The 14,038-nt window shown below is 53.4% G+C and overlaps 1 protein-coding gene across 2 annotated transcripts in view; it reads right to left on the bottom strand.

Annotated features, from left to right (window-relative positions):
- The window catches only part of MIDEAS (mitotic deacetylase associated SANT domain protein), a 66,317-nt gene that overhangs the window by 29,752 nt on the left and 22,527 nt on the right, over positions 1 to 14,038 (bottom strand). Inside the window, exon 1 of one of the 2 annotated variants that reach the window (XM_074365273.1) lies at positions 11,439 to 12,209. The exons of the other annotated variant lie outside the window; for it this stretch is intronic. The gene's annotated coding sequence lies outside the window, so the exon portion shown is untranslated. Of the gene's footprint in view, positions 1 to 11,438; positions 12,210 to 14,038 lie in introns of those variants that run through there. 2 annotated transcript variants of the gene reach the window in all.

Here is a 14,038-nt window from a genome sequence, read left to right as displayed (position 1 = left end):
TTGAGGAATTTAGGTGCCGAGGGAGGGGCAGGGGGGACAAGGCCTGAGTCCAGGCATCACCTTTGTAATGAGCAACTGCCACATGAAATAATACCCACCAGCACTGCCCACGTGTCCAATGTGTGTGAGGACTACTTACTAGCATAACCACTTACTCCTATCTGAGAAACGAGGAAAGGTTGGCTTTGAAAAGTAACTTGTTCCAGATCACAGCCTGAGGTCACCAGTGAGAAGCCAGGCTTCAAATCCAAGCTGGCTGACTCCAAACCAGGTCTCCATCACACCCTGCTGCCTATCTATGTTGAGCAGTGCTTCTCAAACCACCCTTGAGAGATTGGTCCATGGGTCTGGTAACAGGGGGCAGGACCAAGGTGGGAAATCTGCAGTGCTTCATAAGCAGCCAGGAGGTGCCTGGGTGCTAGAAGAGGGGAAAGGCTAGAGGGTCATGGCCTGACACAGTGCAGTTTCCAAGGATCCACTGCTCCTCACTCCCCAGGTAGCTGCCTGCCAGGGTGCTGTGCCCTGCCCAGGAGGCACGAGGGGTCCTGGGTGGGCCTTGCTCTCAGCTAGTCCTAGGGCTGACCGTGGCTCTTACAGTGCCTGAGGCCCAACTGAGTACTTGTGTTTACTGAGCGCTTACTATTTTGCCAGGCACTGTGCTGAGTGTGTTGCAGGCAATATCTCATTTAACCCTCACTCTTCTTTGTCTCATTTTACAGGTTTAGAATGCTATACTCAAAAGTATCTATTTAAGGGTAGGGAAGGGTATAGCTCAGGGCGAGAGTGTGTGCTAGCATGCATAAGATCCTGGGTTCAATTCCCAATACCTCCATTAAAAAAAACCTAAACTATTACTAAATAAATAAATAGACCTAATTACCCCCCCCAAAAAAAACTTTAAAAAAAATTATCTATTTAACACAAAAGAAGACAGTGATGGAGTAACAGAGAAACAGAAATGACATTAGACGGATAGAAGTCAAATAGCAAAATGTAGACAGAAATCTGATCTTATCAATAATTACTTTAAATGTAAATAGATTAAATACCCCAATTTAAAGGCAGAGGTTGGGAAAATGGGTTAAAAAAAAAAAACATGACCCACTGTTTACAAGAGACACACAATTTAGATTCAGAAACACAAACAGGTTGAAAGTAAAAGGATGGAAAAAGATATACACCATACAAAGAGTAACCAAAAGAGAGCTAGAAAGGCTATGCTAATACTAGATAAAACAGACTTTAGGACAAAAATTCCTATTATAGACAAAGAAGGATATTTTTAATGATAAAAGTGTCTATACATCAAATGGATATTATAATTGTAAATATATATGCACCTAATGACAGAGCCCCCAAAGTACAACTGTCAGAACTGAAAAGAGAAATAGACAATTCAACAATAATAGTTGAAGACGTCAATACTACACTTTCAATAATGTGTAGAACAACTTAACAGAAGATCAACAAGGAAATAGAAGACTTAAAAACTACAAAGCAAATAGACCTAACAGATAACTATGTGACATCCCACCCAATCACAGCAGAATACACATTCTTCTCAAGGGCACACAGAATATTCTCCAGGATAATCGTAAATTAGGTCATAAAATAAGTCTCAATAAATTTAAAAGGGTTGAAATCATACAAAGTATGTTCTCCAATCAAAATGAGATAAAAACAGAAATCAAAAATAGAAGGAAATTTGGGGAATACACAGGAAGTGAAGGTTAGAAGTAACTTGTCACGTTCTCACAGCTCAGAAGGGCCACTCCCTACTTACTCAGACCATGTTCTCCACACCTTCTGCACAGCCCAAGGAAGCCACAGAACTCAGACTTCTGCAAATGCCTGGGGAGCCCCTCTCCCAGCTCCCATACCAGACACACACTGAACCTGACCCCAAGCTTGATCCCAGAATCAAAACAGCTGGGGGAGAGAGAGGGCCCTTTAGGGCTGTAACAGCTTGCTATGCAGCCCAGCTTCTTCCTGGGAAAATGGCCACAAGCAAATATTTTCACTCCCCCAGGCAGTCTACAGAATATCCAAAAGGGGGATCCTTCCCAAAAGAAGGACTTCCCAACTAGGCACCTTATTGTCCCCATTCTACAGAGGGAAAACGAGGCTCTGTTATTAAGATGACAGAAGCAAGATTCAAATCCTTGTTGCCTGCTGTTAAAGTTCCTAGTCTTTCCATCATCCTTCCAGAAAAATCCCAAATCCACACTTCTGGTGGGCATTCAGAAGGAACGCTACACATGAGAACCCCACAAAGCCAGCTGTGGACCCTCCCCTTTCTCATGCTCCCTCCCAGAATGGCTGCTTTTCCTGGGGCCATTTCCAAGTACAGCATAGCATAACACTCCCCCCAAAACAATCCCAGCCTCGGTCTGCCAGAAACTCAAGATGCTCTCCTCAAGATCAGGAGCATCTATCTGTAAGACCCTCTGGAAGCTAGGAGAGCCCAGAAGGTTTTGAGGTGGTGGTACTGCAGAGGTGAGTTGGGAGCTGCAGAGTAAGCAGGGTCTTCTTCTGGAACAAGAATCTCCAAACCACAAGGAGAAAGGTGGCTGGTGCCTCTCTTCAGAGCCAACCAGCCAAGCAGAGCCCAGCTGGGGAAGCTGAACAGATTCCAAATATCAAGGGATGTTGGAGTTCACTCAGCCTAATTCCTTGTTCCACAAAGCAGCCCAGAGAAGGAGAGAAACCTCCCTGCAGATACACAGGCAGGAGCAAGGTGTGGCTCAGAATTGAGGACTCCAATAACAGTGCTTCGGGCCTCCATTTAGGAGGCCTTTTGGCAAGACACTGGGCAGGGCTTGAAGCCAAGGTGAAACTCCAACATCACAAAAATAAGGCTTCTGCCTCACCATTATGACCACCTCTGACATTTCTTGAGGGCGCCACTAAGTGCCAAGCATGGTGCTGAGCACTCTACACACATGATCCTGTTTAGTCCTCACAAGATAGGAATTATTACACTCCCTTTTCTCAGCGAGGCACCTGAAGATCCAAGATCACAGGAGTACAGACAGAATGCCAGGACTGGAACCCAGAGCCCTTTCTGCAGGGCTTCAGGCTCAGCCTCCTGCTTGGGGGCCACACCAGGCTATTTGGAACAGATGGCAGCAGCCTCTGGGCTGTTCACATCTTCTCCCTGGAGAGCAGCTTCAGCTGGCCTGGAATCCACTGTCATGTCCTGGAAGTGTGGCTGGTCAGGAAAGGTGAGTGAGAGAGGCCTGGGAGGTGAGCAGCTTTGAAGATGAGGGCACTACTAGTGATTGTCACCACTAGGCCAACCTGTGAAGGCTCAACATCTTCAGTTCAAGAGGAAGCCGCATCCCTCCCACGCTCTCCAACCCCACACCCACAGTTGGCCAACAGCTCTTTAAAAATAAATTCTTGACTTGCCCCAAATCTTCACAGCCCAAGCTCTGCCCCTTCCTCTGGCACCCTGAAGTCTGTGTCAAGTCAGTCCATGCTTGGGTTCCTACTAGTGCCAATGGCCCCCACCCAGGGCACTGAGCATCAGCTCTAACCACAGCAACCCACCTCTCTGAATGGGGCTCTCAAGAATTCAAATCCCAAAATAACATTTGTTCACTGTACATCCTGAATAAGAGAGACAGATAGTGCCCAGCCACCCCAAAGATCATTGGTCCAAATCTCTATTTCATGGCTAACGGAACTGAAGCCCTGAGAGGTAAAATGACTTGCCCAAGAACACACGGCTGATTACTCGGGTAGAGCTGTGGTCAGGGCCTCCCGGGGAATGTTGTCACACTCAGCACACCCTCAGACCTGGCACTGCCTCATCTCCTCAGTAGGGAGGTGGCACGAGCTGGGGGATGGAGTAGGGGGATGTCTAGTGTGTGATGTCTTCATCAGCTCGGCCTCTCCTGCCTGGCCAGCTGCAGAAAGAGCCAAGATCTACCTGATGGCCTGAGGGAAGGGGAGGAGTTCTGGGGGGGGGGGGAGGGGGTTGCAGAATCCTGCTGGTTTGGAGGAAAAGAATAGGGATGATATGGCTCCCCAATACCTGTCGGTGACCAAAAGCACAAAAACTTGCTGCCAGCGGGGGCGGTGGGGGGGATCTCAACATGGCTGCCTGGGGCCTCTTAGATGGATGACAGCGTGGGCACAGAGAGCTGAGCCGCCTGCCCCACTTGCCCAGCCATCCAGTCAGTGTCATGGCCTTTCTCAGGCCCCGGTCAAGATCCAGGGCCTCTGCCAAATGCTCACACATTCCTTGCATTTCTCCAGACTCTCAGCAGCTGCTGCAGGCCATTTTCTCCTGTGTTGATTTATTCTTTATTGTTCCTGAAATACACCCAGAGGCCTTTGGCACCGGGCACCAGCAGAGCATCCAGCCCAAGCCCCAAGTACACACCAGCCAGGCTCTCTGGGACCTATGCCAAGCCAGCTGGAGTGATGGGCCCTGGGGTCAGACCCAGCAGCCAGGAAGCCCAAGATCCCACCCATCTCCAGCCTGTGGTCCCAAAGCCATTCTCAGGACTACAGAGGCTGGGATACTTGGGGAGAAGGAGACACTTGGGAGGTCTCTGGAAGGCCGAATCTGAGCCCTTCAATTCCTCCCATGCATGAGTGACACCCCCAGCCTACCCCTCCCCCGCAACACAGACACACACAGCTGACCCCTACATGCCTGTCATCCTCCACAGCAGGGCCTTGTGGCTCAGGCTGGGCTTCTGGCTGCCCTGTGAAGTGTTTGGAGTGGGAGGCCTCAGGGGGGTCTTCCCCACCCTTCCCAGCCCAAAATATCTCCCCTATCAGCCAGTCTAATGGTGCCTGAATTCCTACCATCAACACTTCATTCCAAGGGTCAAAGTACTGTCCCCTGTGTACATGAAAATAGCACAGAGTGTGGGGACTGTGTGGTAAAAAGATGGCTTTAGGGTCAAACAGAATGTGTCCTGGCTTTGCCAATCACCTGCCTCTCTGTGTTCCTCAGTTTCCCTACTGGTAAATGAGCACAATATCTTCATCTCATAGTTGTGGTGGGATGAAACAAGGTATATATATGTATGAAAGATGAAGTGCCTGGCACAAGGTACAGGCTCAACAAGTGTGGTTTCATTTCCCCCTTGCTGGGCAGGGGTAGCATCATTTTTAGTCTCCAACACCTGGAGGGGAAGGAAATGGTCTGATTCCTCCAGCTCCACAGCCAGCTGAGAGCTGGGCTGGCCAGGCAGGAACAGGACAAGGAGATCAGGAGTCCCGCAACAGGGTCGGGCTCTGCAGGCACGCAGGGCATCTGGCCTACAGCCCCAGGAGGAGCATGCTCAGCACAGGCCTCCCCTGGGCTTGGCTGAGCCAGCAGGGCCTGCAAGGACATGGTGGGACAAGAGTCCCCAGACAGAAACTGGCAGGGCTTCCGAGCCCACAATGGAGCCTCCACCCTCCTGGGCTCAGTCTAAGCAATAAAAGGGAAGGTGCTGGGGAGAGGGCGGCCACAGAAGGCCTGAGCAGGGAAGCCAGAGGCACCGGGGCCTGCAGGGAGCAAGTAAGCCTGCCCCGAGGCCACCACAGTGAGTGTCCCACAAGTGGAAGCGCCCGCCTGGTTATTTTTGGCAACTCTTCTGCCCAAAGCCAGCAAGGAGAGGCAGCTGCTAGCAACATGGAAGGGCTGTTAACGCTCAAGTGTGCAAGCACCCTGCAGGGACAAAAAGAGAGCCCCAGAGGCCACCACACAGAAGGCCTCTGCCCGCCTTCCTCTCCCGACTGTCCCTGTAAGGTCCAAGCTGTGCGCAGCCCAGCCCACAGCGCGCGGGCACTTCTGCTTTCACTCAGATCCAGCCTCCCAACCGCAAAGCTCTCACACACACAAACAGACAAATAAATAACTATGGAGCCAGCTGAAGACAGAGCCACACCCAGGAGCCGAGACAGTATTCCTCTGGGCTCTTCCTGCACTGAAGGAGCCTGCCCCGTTTCCCGGCTGGGAGGGGCAGGGGCCAGGGGCAGGACATAGGAGCAGCTCCTCTTTCCTCCCTCCTAAGGCGAAAGTGGGGACGTTCTACTGGAACCTCAGAGAACTCACTGCCTCTCAGCTTCCCCATTTGAAAGTGAAGGAGTTGCACTAGATGTCCTGAAGTGTCTAGCTCTGGGATGACTCCTGGGAGCTGGAGAGCCCAGGACTATGACCGGGGGACCAGCTGGAGGGTCAGACAGAAGAAGGTGAGGTGGGTGGGAGGCTGAGGCCAGCCAGGTGTGCGCCCCAAGAGCTGCCAGTAGGCTGGGAGGAGGGGGAGGGAAAAAAGGAGGAAAGGAAAGGCCAGCTATATGCACTCTTGGGACTTTGAGTTACCACTCAGGTCTGTTTCTGAGCTCCTTTCTGTTTTTGTGTTTTTGTTTGGGGGTGGGTGGTAGTTAGGTTTATTTATTTAGCTAGTTGTTTTAATGGAGGCACTGGGGATTGAACCGAGGACCTCTTGCATACTAAGCATGTTCTCTAACCACTGAGCTATACCCTCCCCACTCTGAGCTCCTTTCTGAGGAACCTGCCCCTCCAAGGAACTGGCAAATTCTGGCAACAGCAGGCTGGATTGAGGCCTCTGTCGGCCCAGTTGCTGGAAAAAGCTAGGACTCGAAATCCCTCACTGTTTTCCTTCCTCTCTGGACCCCATTTCCCCAGAAAAGTTGGGTGGCCTCAGAGGAAACCCCCTTCTGGCTGCAAGCCTGGTGTACTTCCCTCTCTCCAAGCTTCGGCCTGGACATACCTCGCCCTGGCTGCTCCCCTCCCCCTTTCCTGAGACTCCTGGAGGAAGAAGCACTGCCTGGAAAAAATAACACTCACCACGAGCTCCCTGTGGCTGGAGAGAACGGCAGAGGGAACAGGGAGCACCCTCCCGAGCTGGCCACAGCACCAGGCTGTGTTCCAGGAAGAGCAAGATCAAGAACCACTGCCAGGGATGCCTCAGGCTTCCAGCCCCTCTCCTTCCCACCAGCCCCGGAAAACCACAGCCAGCAAGTTGAGGCCCTCAGGGAACCCCCACCCCCACCCTAGCAAAACCCCAGGTCTCTTCTGACATGTGGCAACTTTCTTCTTATATAACATCTTGTTGTCCCACCCCCTACTCCACTCCCACCCCTCACTCCACCACAGCTATTTCAATTGGTGAAAAAGCCAAAGTGCTCTTAGGAGTGACAACTCCCACCTCAGGCTCCACCCAAACTTCCACTGAGGCCACACTGGGAGGCTTCAGGTGAAGCAAAGACAAGGGGACTTTTTCCCAGTCTGAGAAAGCAGCCTTCCTCCCACCCATGTGAGCAGTTCAGCCTGAGGCCTGGGCGGGTAGGTTCTCGGGAGCACAACGTGATCTCTGGGAAGTTGAGCCCTTAACCCTCGGCTGCAGGCACAGAATCTCTTGCAGTGGTACACAGGCAACAGGCTGTGGGCTGGTCTAGGCTAGAGTGTATCACACAGTTGCACCCAGGGCCTAGGGAGTTTGAAAATGAGCTTCATTTTCATAAGCCCCAGCAGCCTGGAAGAGTACCCTCCTACCACAAGCAAGAAACCCTTTATTTCTTCTTCCCTGGAAGAAACGAAAGACAAATAGGAGCTGGGCTTGGTCAGAACCAGTAAAATGCCAGCCATCATCTACTGAGTACCTACTATCTGCCAGTCATTTTGCAGGCATATTTTTCCACAGCAACCCTTTGAAAAGTTATTATCCCCATTTTATAGGTGAGGAAACTGAGGCTCAGGAAGTTAAGCAATGCCCAAAGCTACACAGCCAGTGGGGAAGCTGGAGCATGAACCCAAGTCTGCCCAGGCCCTGTTCTTTTGCATCCACCAGGCTTCTGTCAGAGCCACTGGCCAGGTTACCGTCCACACACCATCCAGGAATGGTATTCTGAGTGTAGGGGTGGAAATAGGTGTGGACAGTTTTGCTTGATGGCTCTGGAATCTGAACTGATGCCCCACTAACTGTTATTGCTCCCAAGAGTGTGAGTGTGAGAGCCCCTGTAAGTGTGTATGTGTTGGGGGTGGAGGGAGGGTGATCTGGATTCCAAATAGCAGTTTCCAACACCGAAGTTATGCTGTAATGCTTCTGATTCATAAAGTGAGCTCACAGTTTCACAGTATCCTGAACGTTGCTTTGAATGCAAATAAAGATCCCATAAGTAAGAACTGGGGATTTCAGCACACTCCACCCAGCTCCAGCTGAGCTCGCACTTTATTCAGTTCAGCCCCACACAGTCAGAGCACTCCTGTGCAGGAGCTACCCTTCCAAAGGAACTCAACCTCTGGCTGCATTTCCTGCAGCCTACAGAGTATCAGGGAAGAATGGAGCCCCCAGGCTGCTTCTGTACTCATGCATGCACACACACAGGAAGGGTGCCTATTGGCCTGGCCAAAGGAAATGCCCAAGTTAGCAGATTCCCAGGCGGGAGGCTTCACACTCTTTCACCCTGAGGTCCTGCTGGGGTCAGGATGGCTGGGACGTGCTCTCCAGAAGGTCAGCCATAGGGCAGTGCCAGGAGACTGGCTTCACCAGCACCAGAATCACACATGGACCAACCATTCTGAAACCAATGGCACAGTAGAGAGCCCCAGCAGTAGGACTCACTGGGCCTACCACATGCTAAGTCCACATTGTTTTGTTGTTGTTTTAATAAATGTTGGCTCTCTATTTACTTATTTATCTGTCTGTTCATTTATTTATTCAATGGAGGTCCTGGGGTTTGAACCCAGGACCTTGTACACACTAAACATATGCTCTACCACTGAGTTATACCCACCCCCTCAAAGTTCACGTTGTTTTTGATGGAGATCTTTCATTCTTTTTGTTCAGCTAACATTTACTAAACACCCACTAAATGCCAGATATTATGAGAACATTATAGAGGACATATTAGAGCAGAGGCTATGATAATGCTGAAACGTGCTTTCAGCATTCGAAGTATATGTGCTAACTTGCAGAATCTTCACCACAACTCTATGAAGAAGGTAGAGAGACTCTAGCTCCCAGTTTGTGTTGTTGACCACTATTCTATAGTATATACACAAATGGCTACAAAAGGTGGCAATGAGTGTTCAGAAGAAGGCTTCTCCAAAGAAATGGCATTTGAAACAGGATTAGAAGGAAATAAGCAGGAATCTCCCAGCCACTTGCGACCATCCCCACTCCACCATGAGCAAAGTTTCCCTCTGGGAAACTCAACAGCAGGAGAGGGGCTGTCAAGGACAAGAATTCCTGGACTGGGCCCACTCCCCTTCCAGGGCACTGTCCCATGCAGACAGGGCCCAGAGAGAGAGGCCTTGGCTCCACTGGGTAGCTCTTCCCTGAGTTCTGCACCCTCAGGAGGGCTTCAGCTGATATCTATAACTGTATATTGTCTTTTTTTTTCTCCCCTCCATTTACTAAAAGCAGCAGCCCACAGGACTAAACACTTGAGTCATTTTTAAATTCCACATTTAAAAGTTGAACTCTCATCCTCATGGGCACTTCAAGGTAGTTTTTCCTAGGGTGGGGTGAGGGGCTGGCAGAGCCAGGGGTAGTGTGGGTTCTGCCTGGTGCTTGGAGAAGCCACACTGGCCGTGGTCTGGCTGTTCCAGAGCAAGTTGCATGGTTGGGGGTTGGGGGAAGGGACCCTCCAGGTTCTTCACCCCCTGGTCCCCTGGGAGCTACTCAGACCACAGTAGCCAGCCAGAGGCCAATACAATTAGAATGGAGACTAGGCCAGAGCCATGCAATGAGATGGTTTATCATAGTAATTGAATATTTACACCTCTATTATTCACTGTCCAGAGCTGAAAAAAGAGGACCCATAAATTCCTAATCCGGGATGGTTTCTCCATTCCCCTCCATCCTGAAGCCATCTAACAGCCTGTGAAAAAGCTGCATTTCTCTGATGCTAAAGGGGCCCGAGCCACACCATCCCTAGGTTCTGGAGCAAGTCAGGTGGTTTTCTCCCCTCAGCCAGCGCCCCACAAGAGAGGAGAGGCTTCTCCTCAGAGCTGTGGTTCTTCCACCTTCACCAGGCCTCCAGTCTCAATCCTGAAGCTGCTAGGCCAAGGAGAGGCCAGACCTCCAGGCTGCCACCAGGCCAGGCTCCCCCTGCTGGAGCAAGCTAGACCTCCCCTCCCCCAGCCATAACTGCCAACAGGGATCCCCTGCAGACACGTGCCACGGTGGCCTCCATAGTCACCCAGGGCCAGCCAGCACTTCCCCATCCCACACTCCCCTGAGCAAGGCTCCACAGGCTGGCATACAGGCCCCACGTGGGATGGTGGAAGCAGGAAGTAGCCACCAAAGTTGTGACCAACAAAGTTTTAAATGGGGGCGAGCAACTTCCCCTTTCAGCCTTCCAGCATCTGGCTCTGGAGGCTGGGCTGGAATACCCACGGCCCCCGCCCCCCTTTGAGTGGCAGGTACCTCTTGCAGGTCTGCCTTCCTTGGGACTTAAGCCTGAAAGACCCAGGCCCTCATCCAGAAGCCTGGGTGAGGGCCCTCCAGGTGCAACCTGGTGCACACGCTCCTGGATGCGTGAGCTGAAAGAGGTATGACTGTCTCCACCAAGCCGGCCATATGCAGGGTCGAGACAAAACCTGGGCTCCCGAGTTCCGCACAAGCACCACCAAACGCAGCACAAGGTGAGGCGGCGGGAGTGCTCTGCAGGCCGCAGCGGCGCGGGGCGTGCGGGGGCGGGCGAGAGATGACAGGTCTGAGGTGCGCCAGCAGCCGGCAGTGCCGGGGTGCGCGGGGTGAGGCCGGCCCGCCTGCCCTAAACGCTCCAGCTTAGGCCTCTACTGCACTGGCCCGGTTCCCTGCCACTCCGCCTCTGTCCTCCAAACTCCCGGCGCGGGCGCAGTATCCACGACAGCTCTCCGGTGCACACGGGAAGGGGAAGGGGCTCCTGCGCCAAGTTTCAGTAGCTCGCGAACCCCTCCGGCGCCTCCCGGATCCGGGCTGGATCATGCAAGCTGGTCCCTGAGGACACCACGTTTCGCTCAGGCGGAGGAAGAGCCGCCGTATTCCTGAGCCACCGCCGCCGCCGCCGCTGCCGCCGCCGCGGGCCCCGCGGGTTGGGAGGGTTTTCCTGCCCGGGCCGCGCCCGGGTGGGCGGGAGCCGCGCGCGAGCTGCGTAGCTGCACAAACACGGCGGGTTGGCGCTGCACACGCAGCTGCTGGCCGGGGGTGCGGGCCCCCGAGGGGCGGGCGACAGGGCTGCAAACGCACGTACACACGCACGCGCTCCCCTCACCGCCCAGGCCACCGAAGTTGCCGCGCCGCGGCCCAGCAGCCCCGAGCCCCCGCTCCGGGCCGCGCCTGCAGAGCTGCAGCCCGCGCGCCCCGCCGCCACCGCTTGCGCGCAGCTCGGGGTCCCTTGGCTGCTGCCGCGGCCGCCAGGGCGGGCTCTGCGCCGAGCCGCGTGCAGGCCTCAGCCACTGGCCGGGCAACCCCACTTACCCTGCTCCTGCTCGAGCTCCAGCATCGGCTGTCCCCTTTCCGCCGCAGGCCGCCGCCTTCGGGTCGCCTCCCAGGCTACTGCCGCCTGCACGCACTCCCGATTTTGAAAACAAACAGGCGCCGCCGCCTCCCCGCGGCGCTCGCAGGGCTTCCGCCAGCCCGCGCCTCCAAAGGCTGGGAAGTTTGCTGGCAGGGTCCGGGCGGCACGCGCGGGCTGTCACCCCTCGCTCGTGGCTCAGGAGCCTCGACGCAGCCCGCGCCCGTAGTGTCCGCCTCGCGATCGCTCTCCCTCCCTCCGTGTCACCCCCAGTCCTGCGATGCAGTGTCAGGATTGCACTGCTCTGACTCATCGGTTGAGCTCACAGCTTGAAAAAAAAGAGAGAGAGGGCGAGAGGCAACAGCGAAGGAGGAGGACTCTCTGGCGTGCTACAAAGGATTGCACAACTCGGGGCTGGGAGCGCAGAGCGCCCAGCGGCCGGCCGGCGCGCGCGGCACGGCGGCGAGCAGGAACCAGCTCTACCACTTCATCAGCACAACTGTCTCGGGTCGGCCTCTCAGCCAGCAGGCCCGGCGCCGCCCACTTCCTGCGACCAAATAAGGCTGGGGAAGGCGTCTTCAAACCTCCGGCGGCTGCCGGGGCTGGGGATTTCCAGCAGACCTTACCTCCACTCCCAAGTCAGTCGCCACCCTCCCCCAGCCCAGGCAGGCGCCCCCGTGGGCTTTGCTGGAACCAACAGGCCACGCGGCTCTTTCCTTTCACACCAAGGTCAGGAGGAGACGGTGACGAAATGTTTGGAAACCCATCGGGCCTGCCAGGAAAGTATGTGTGTGATGTTGGGGAAGACACAAGTCGCTTTCTTCCACAAAGAAAACTCTGGTTTTGGATACGGTAAAGCATGCACAATCCTCTCCCAGACGCTTTTATTAACAGTCTCCCCAACTTTTACCTTCTGGCTCATCAGCATCCTAGTGGTGTGAAAGTTGTTGAGAAACTAGTCCCAGCCCCCATAAAAGACCCATATCTCAATTACTTAGGTGATATAAAGCTCTTGGGTTTAGTTCTAGCAACTGAGGCCAGAATTGGGCAGCTTTTCACTGCATGCCTACATTTCCCCTACTTTCCCTACTATCCCCACGCCTCCTCACTTCTTAAGAAGATGAGAAACATTTCTGCTACTCAAGAGGTTCTCGCTGCCCCCCACCTTCAATGAGGCTCCAGAGGCAGGAGAAAGTCCAGAGGAGGGAGCTCTTTTTTCCTGGTTCCTTTCATTTGTTTTTGTTTTTTGTTCTTCCCAAGGAGATGGGTCAAAAGGAGGTTTTCCTTGGAAGGAAAACTTGAAAGAACACACTGTGTCCTGGCACCTGCTTTTTCCCTGTGGCCAGTCCTGAGAAGCAGGTACATCCCTTGCTTCCTCAGGGGAAGGGGAGGGCAGCAGAATATGATTCCCACAGCCCCTCTGAGCCTGCAGGGCAAGGAGCTACCCCACAGCACCCCTCCTGCAGCCCCCAGTGAATGACAAAGACAACACTCATACCTTCTGCCTTGAAATCTTCAAAAACCCACACTTGCTTCTACGGGGCATGACCTTTCTGTCCTCTTCCACCCCTTTGCTGGCGGGAGCACCTGGGTGCATCTGAAGCTCACACCTCACCCAGGAGGAAAAGGGTTTATTTGCACCTTGGTGTGACAGGTATGTCACAGTAATGACAACTTAGTCTTATCTGCAAAAGAAAGATAATTATGCCAGGGGACTGGATCAGATGACCTCTGAAAATTCCTTCCAGTTTCAAATCCATGATTCTGTAATGGTAAAAAATGAATGGAAGAGCCAGGGAAACCACCTCCAACAAAGAAAAGCTCAGGCTCTCAGATTTAGCATCTGCTCTGACAGTATTGTTCCTGAAAATTCTCAAAGGATGTCCCCACACACAGCCTACTTAACAACCCTGTGTGTGAGAGAATTTCATCCCACTCATTTTAAGGATGAGAATATTAAGGTTCAGAGAGGTTGAGTGATTTGCACAAGATCACAAGGCAACCTAGTGGTTCATCACCTCTCTGTTCTCCTTCCCATCTCCCCCAGGAAAGACAGTCAGCAGTTGAGGGACTGGGGTACTCAGGCATGCAGACCCCAGAGTAGAGCCTAGACTCTCAGGATTCCTGGCAGGGGCTTAGTGTAAAGCCTTTTTGTTTCTTCCATTTGTCTGAGTTTTTTTCCTTCTCTCTGACACCTCATCAAAGCAAGGAAAGCAAAAGCAAAGCCACTTGGTCCCCCGTGCACTGCTGCCAGGTTTCTCTGCAGACCTGCAGCCATCCTGACCTCCCACTAGGGTCTGGCCCCCAAAGCGAGGCCTGGAGAGCCAGTGCAGACCAGCCCAGGGATGTTCCCCACCAAGCAGAAACCCGCCTGGGGTGCACATTCCTAGAAGAGCCTGCCACCATGGAGCCAGGGCCCAGCCTCCAGGGAACAAGTGGGAGCCACTCCAAAGGGCACTCCTCAGCCTTTTGCCGCCAGGACTTCCTCCCTGTCCCACGCCGGGCTGCTGGGCCTGGCCCAGGAAGTCGCACAGGGAGTAGAGGTAGGTGGCAGGATGCATGA

Source organism: Camelus bactrianus, chromosome 6, assembly GCF_048773025.1.
Source record: "Camelus bactrianus isolate YW-2024 breed Bactrian camel chromosome 6, ASM4877302v1, whole genome shotgun sequence".
Taxonomy (NCBI): domain Eukaryota; kingdom Metazoa; phylum Chordata; class Mammalia; order Artiodactyla; family Camelidae; genus Camelus; species Camelus bactrianus.
The sequence above is the reverse complement of the archived record's forward strand: the minus strand, read 5'-3'. Positions and strand labels throughout refer to the sequence as shown.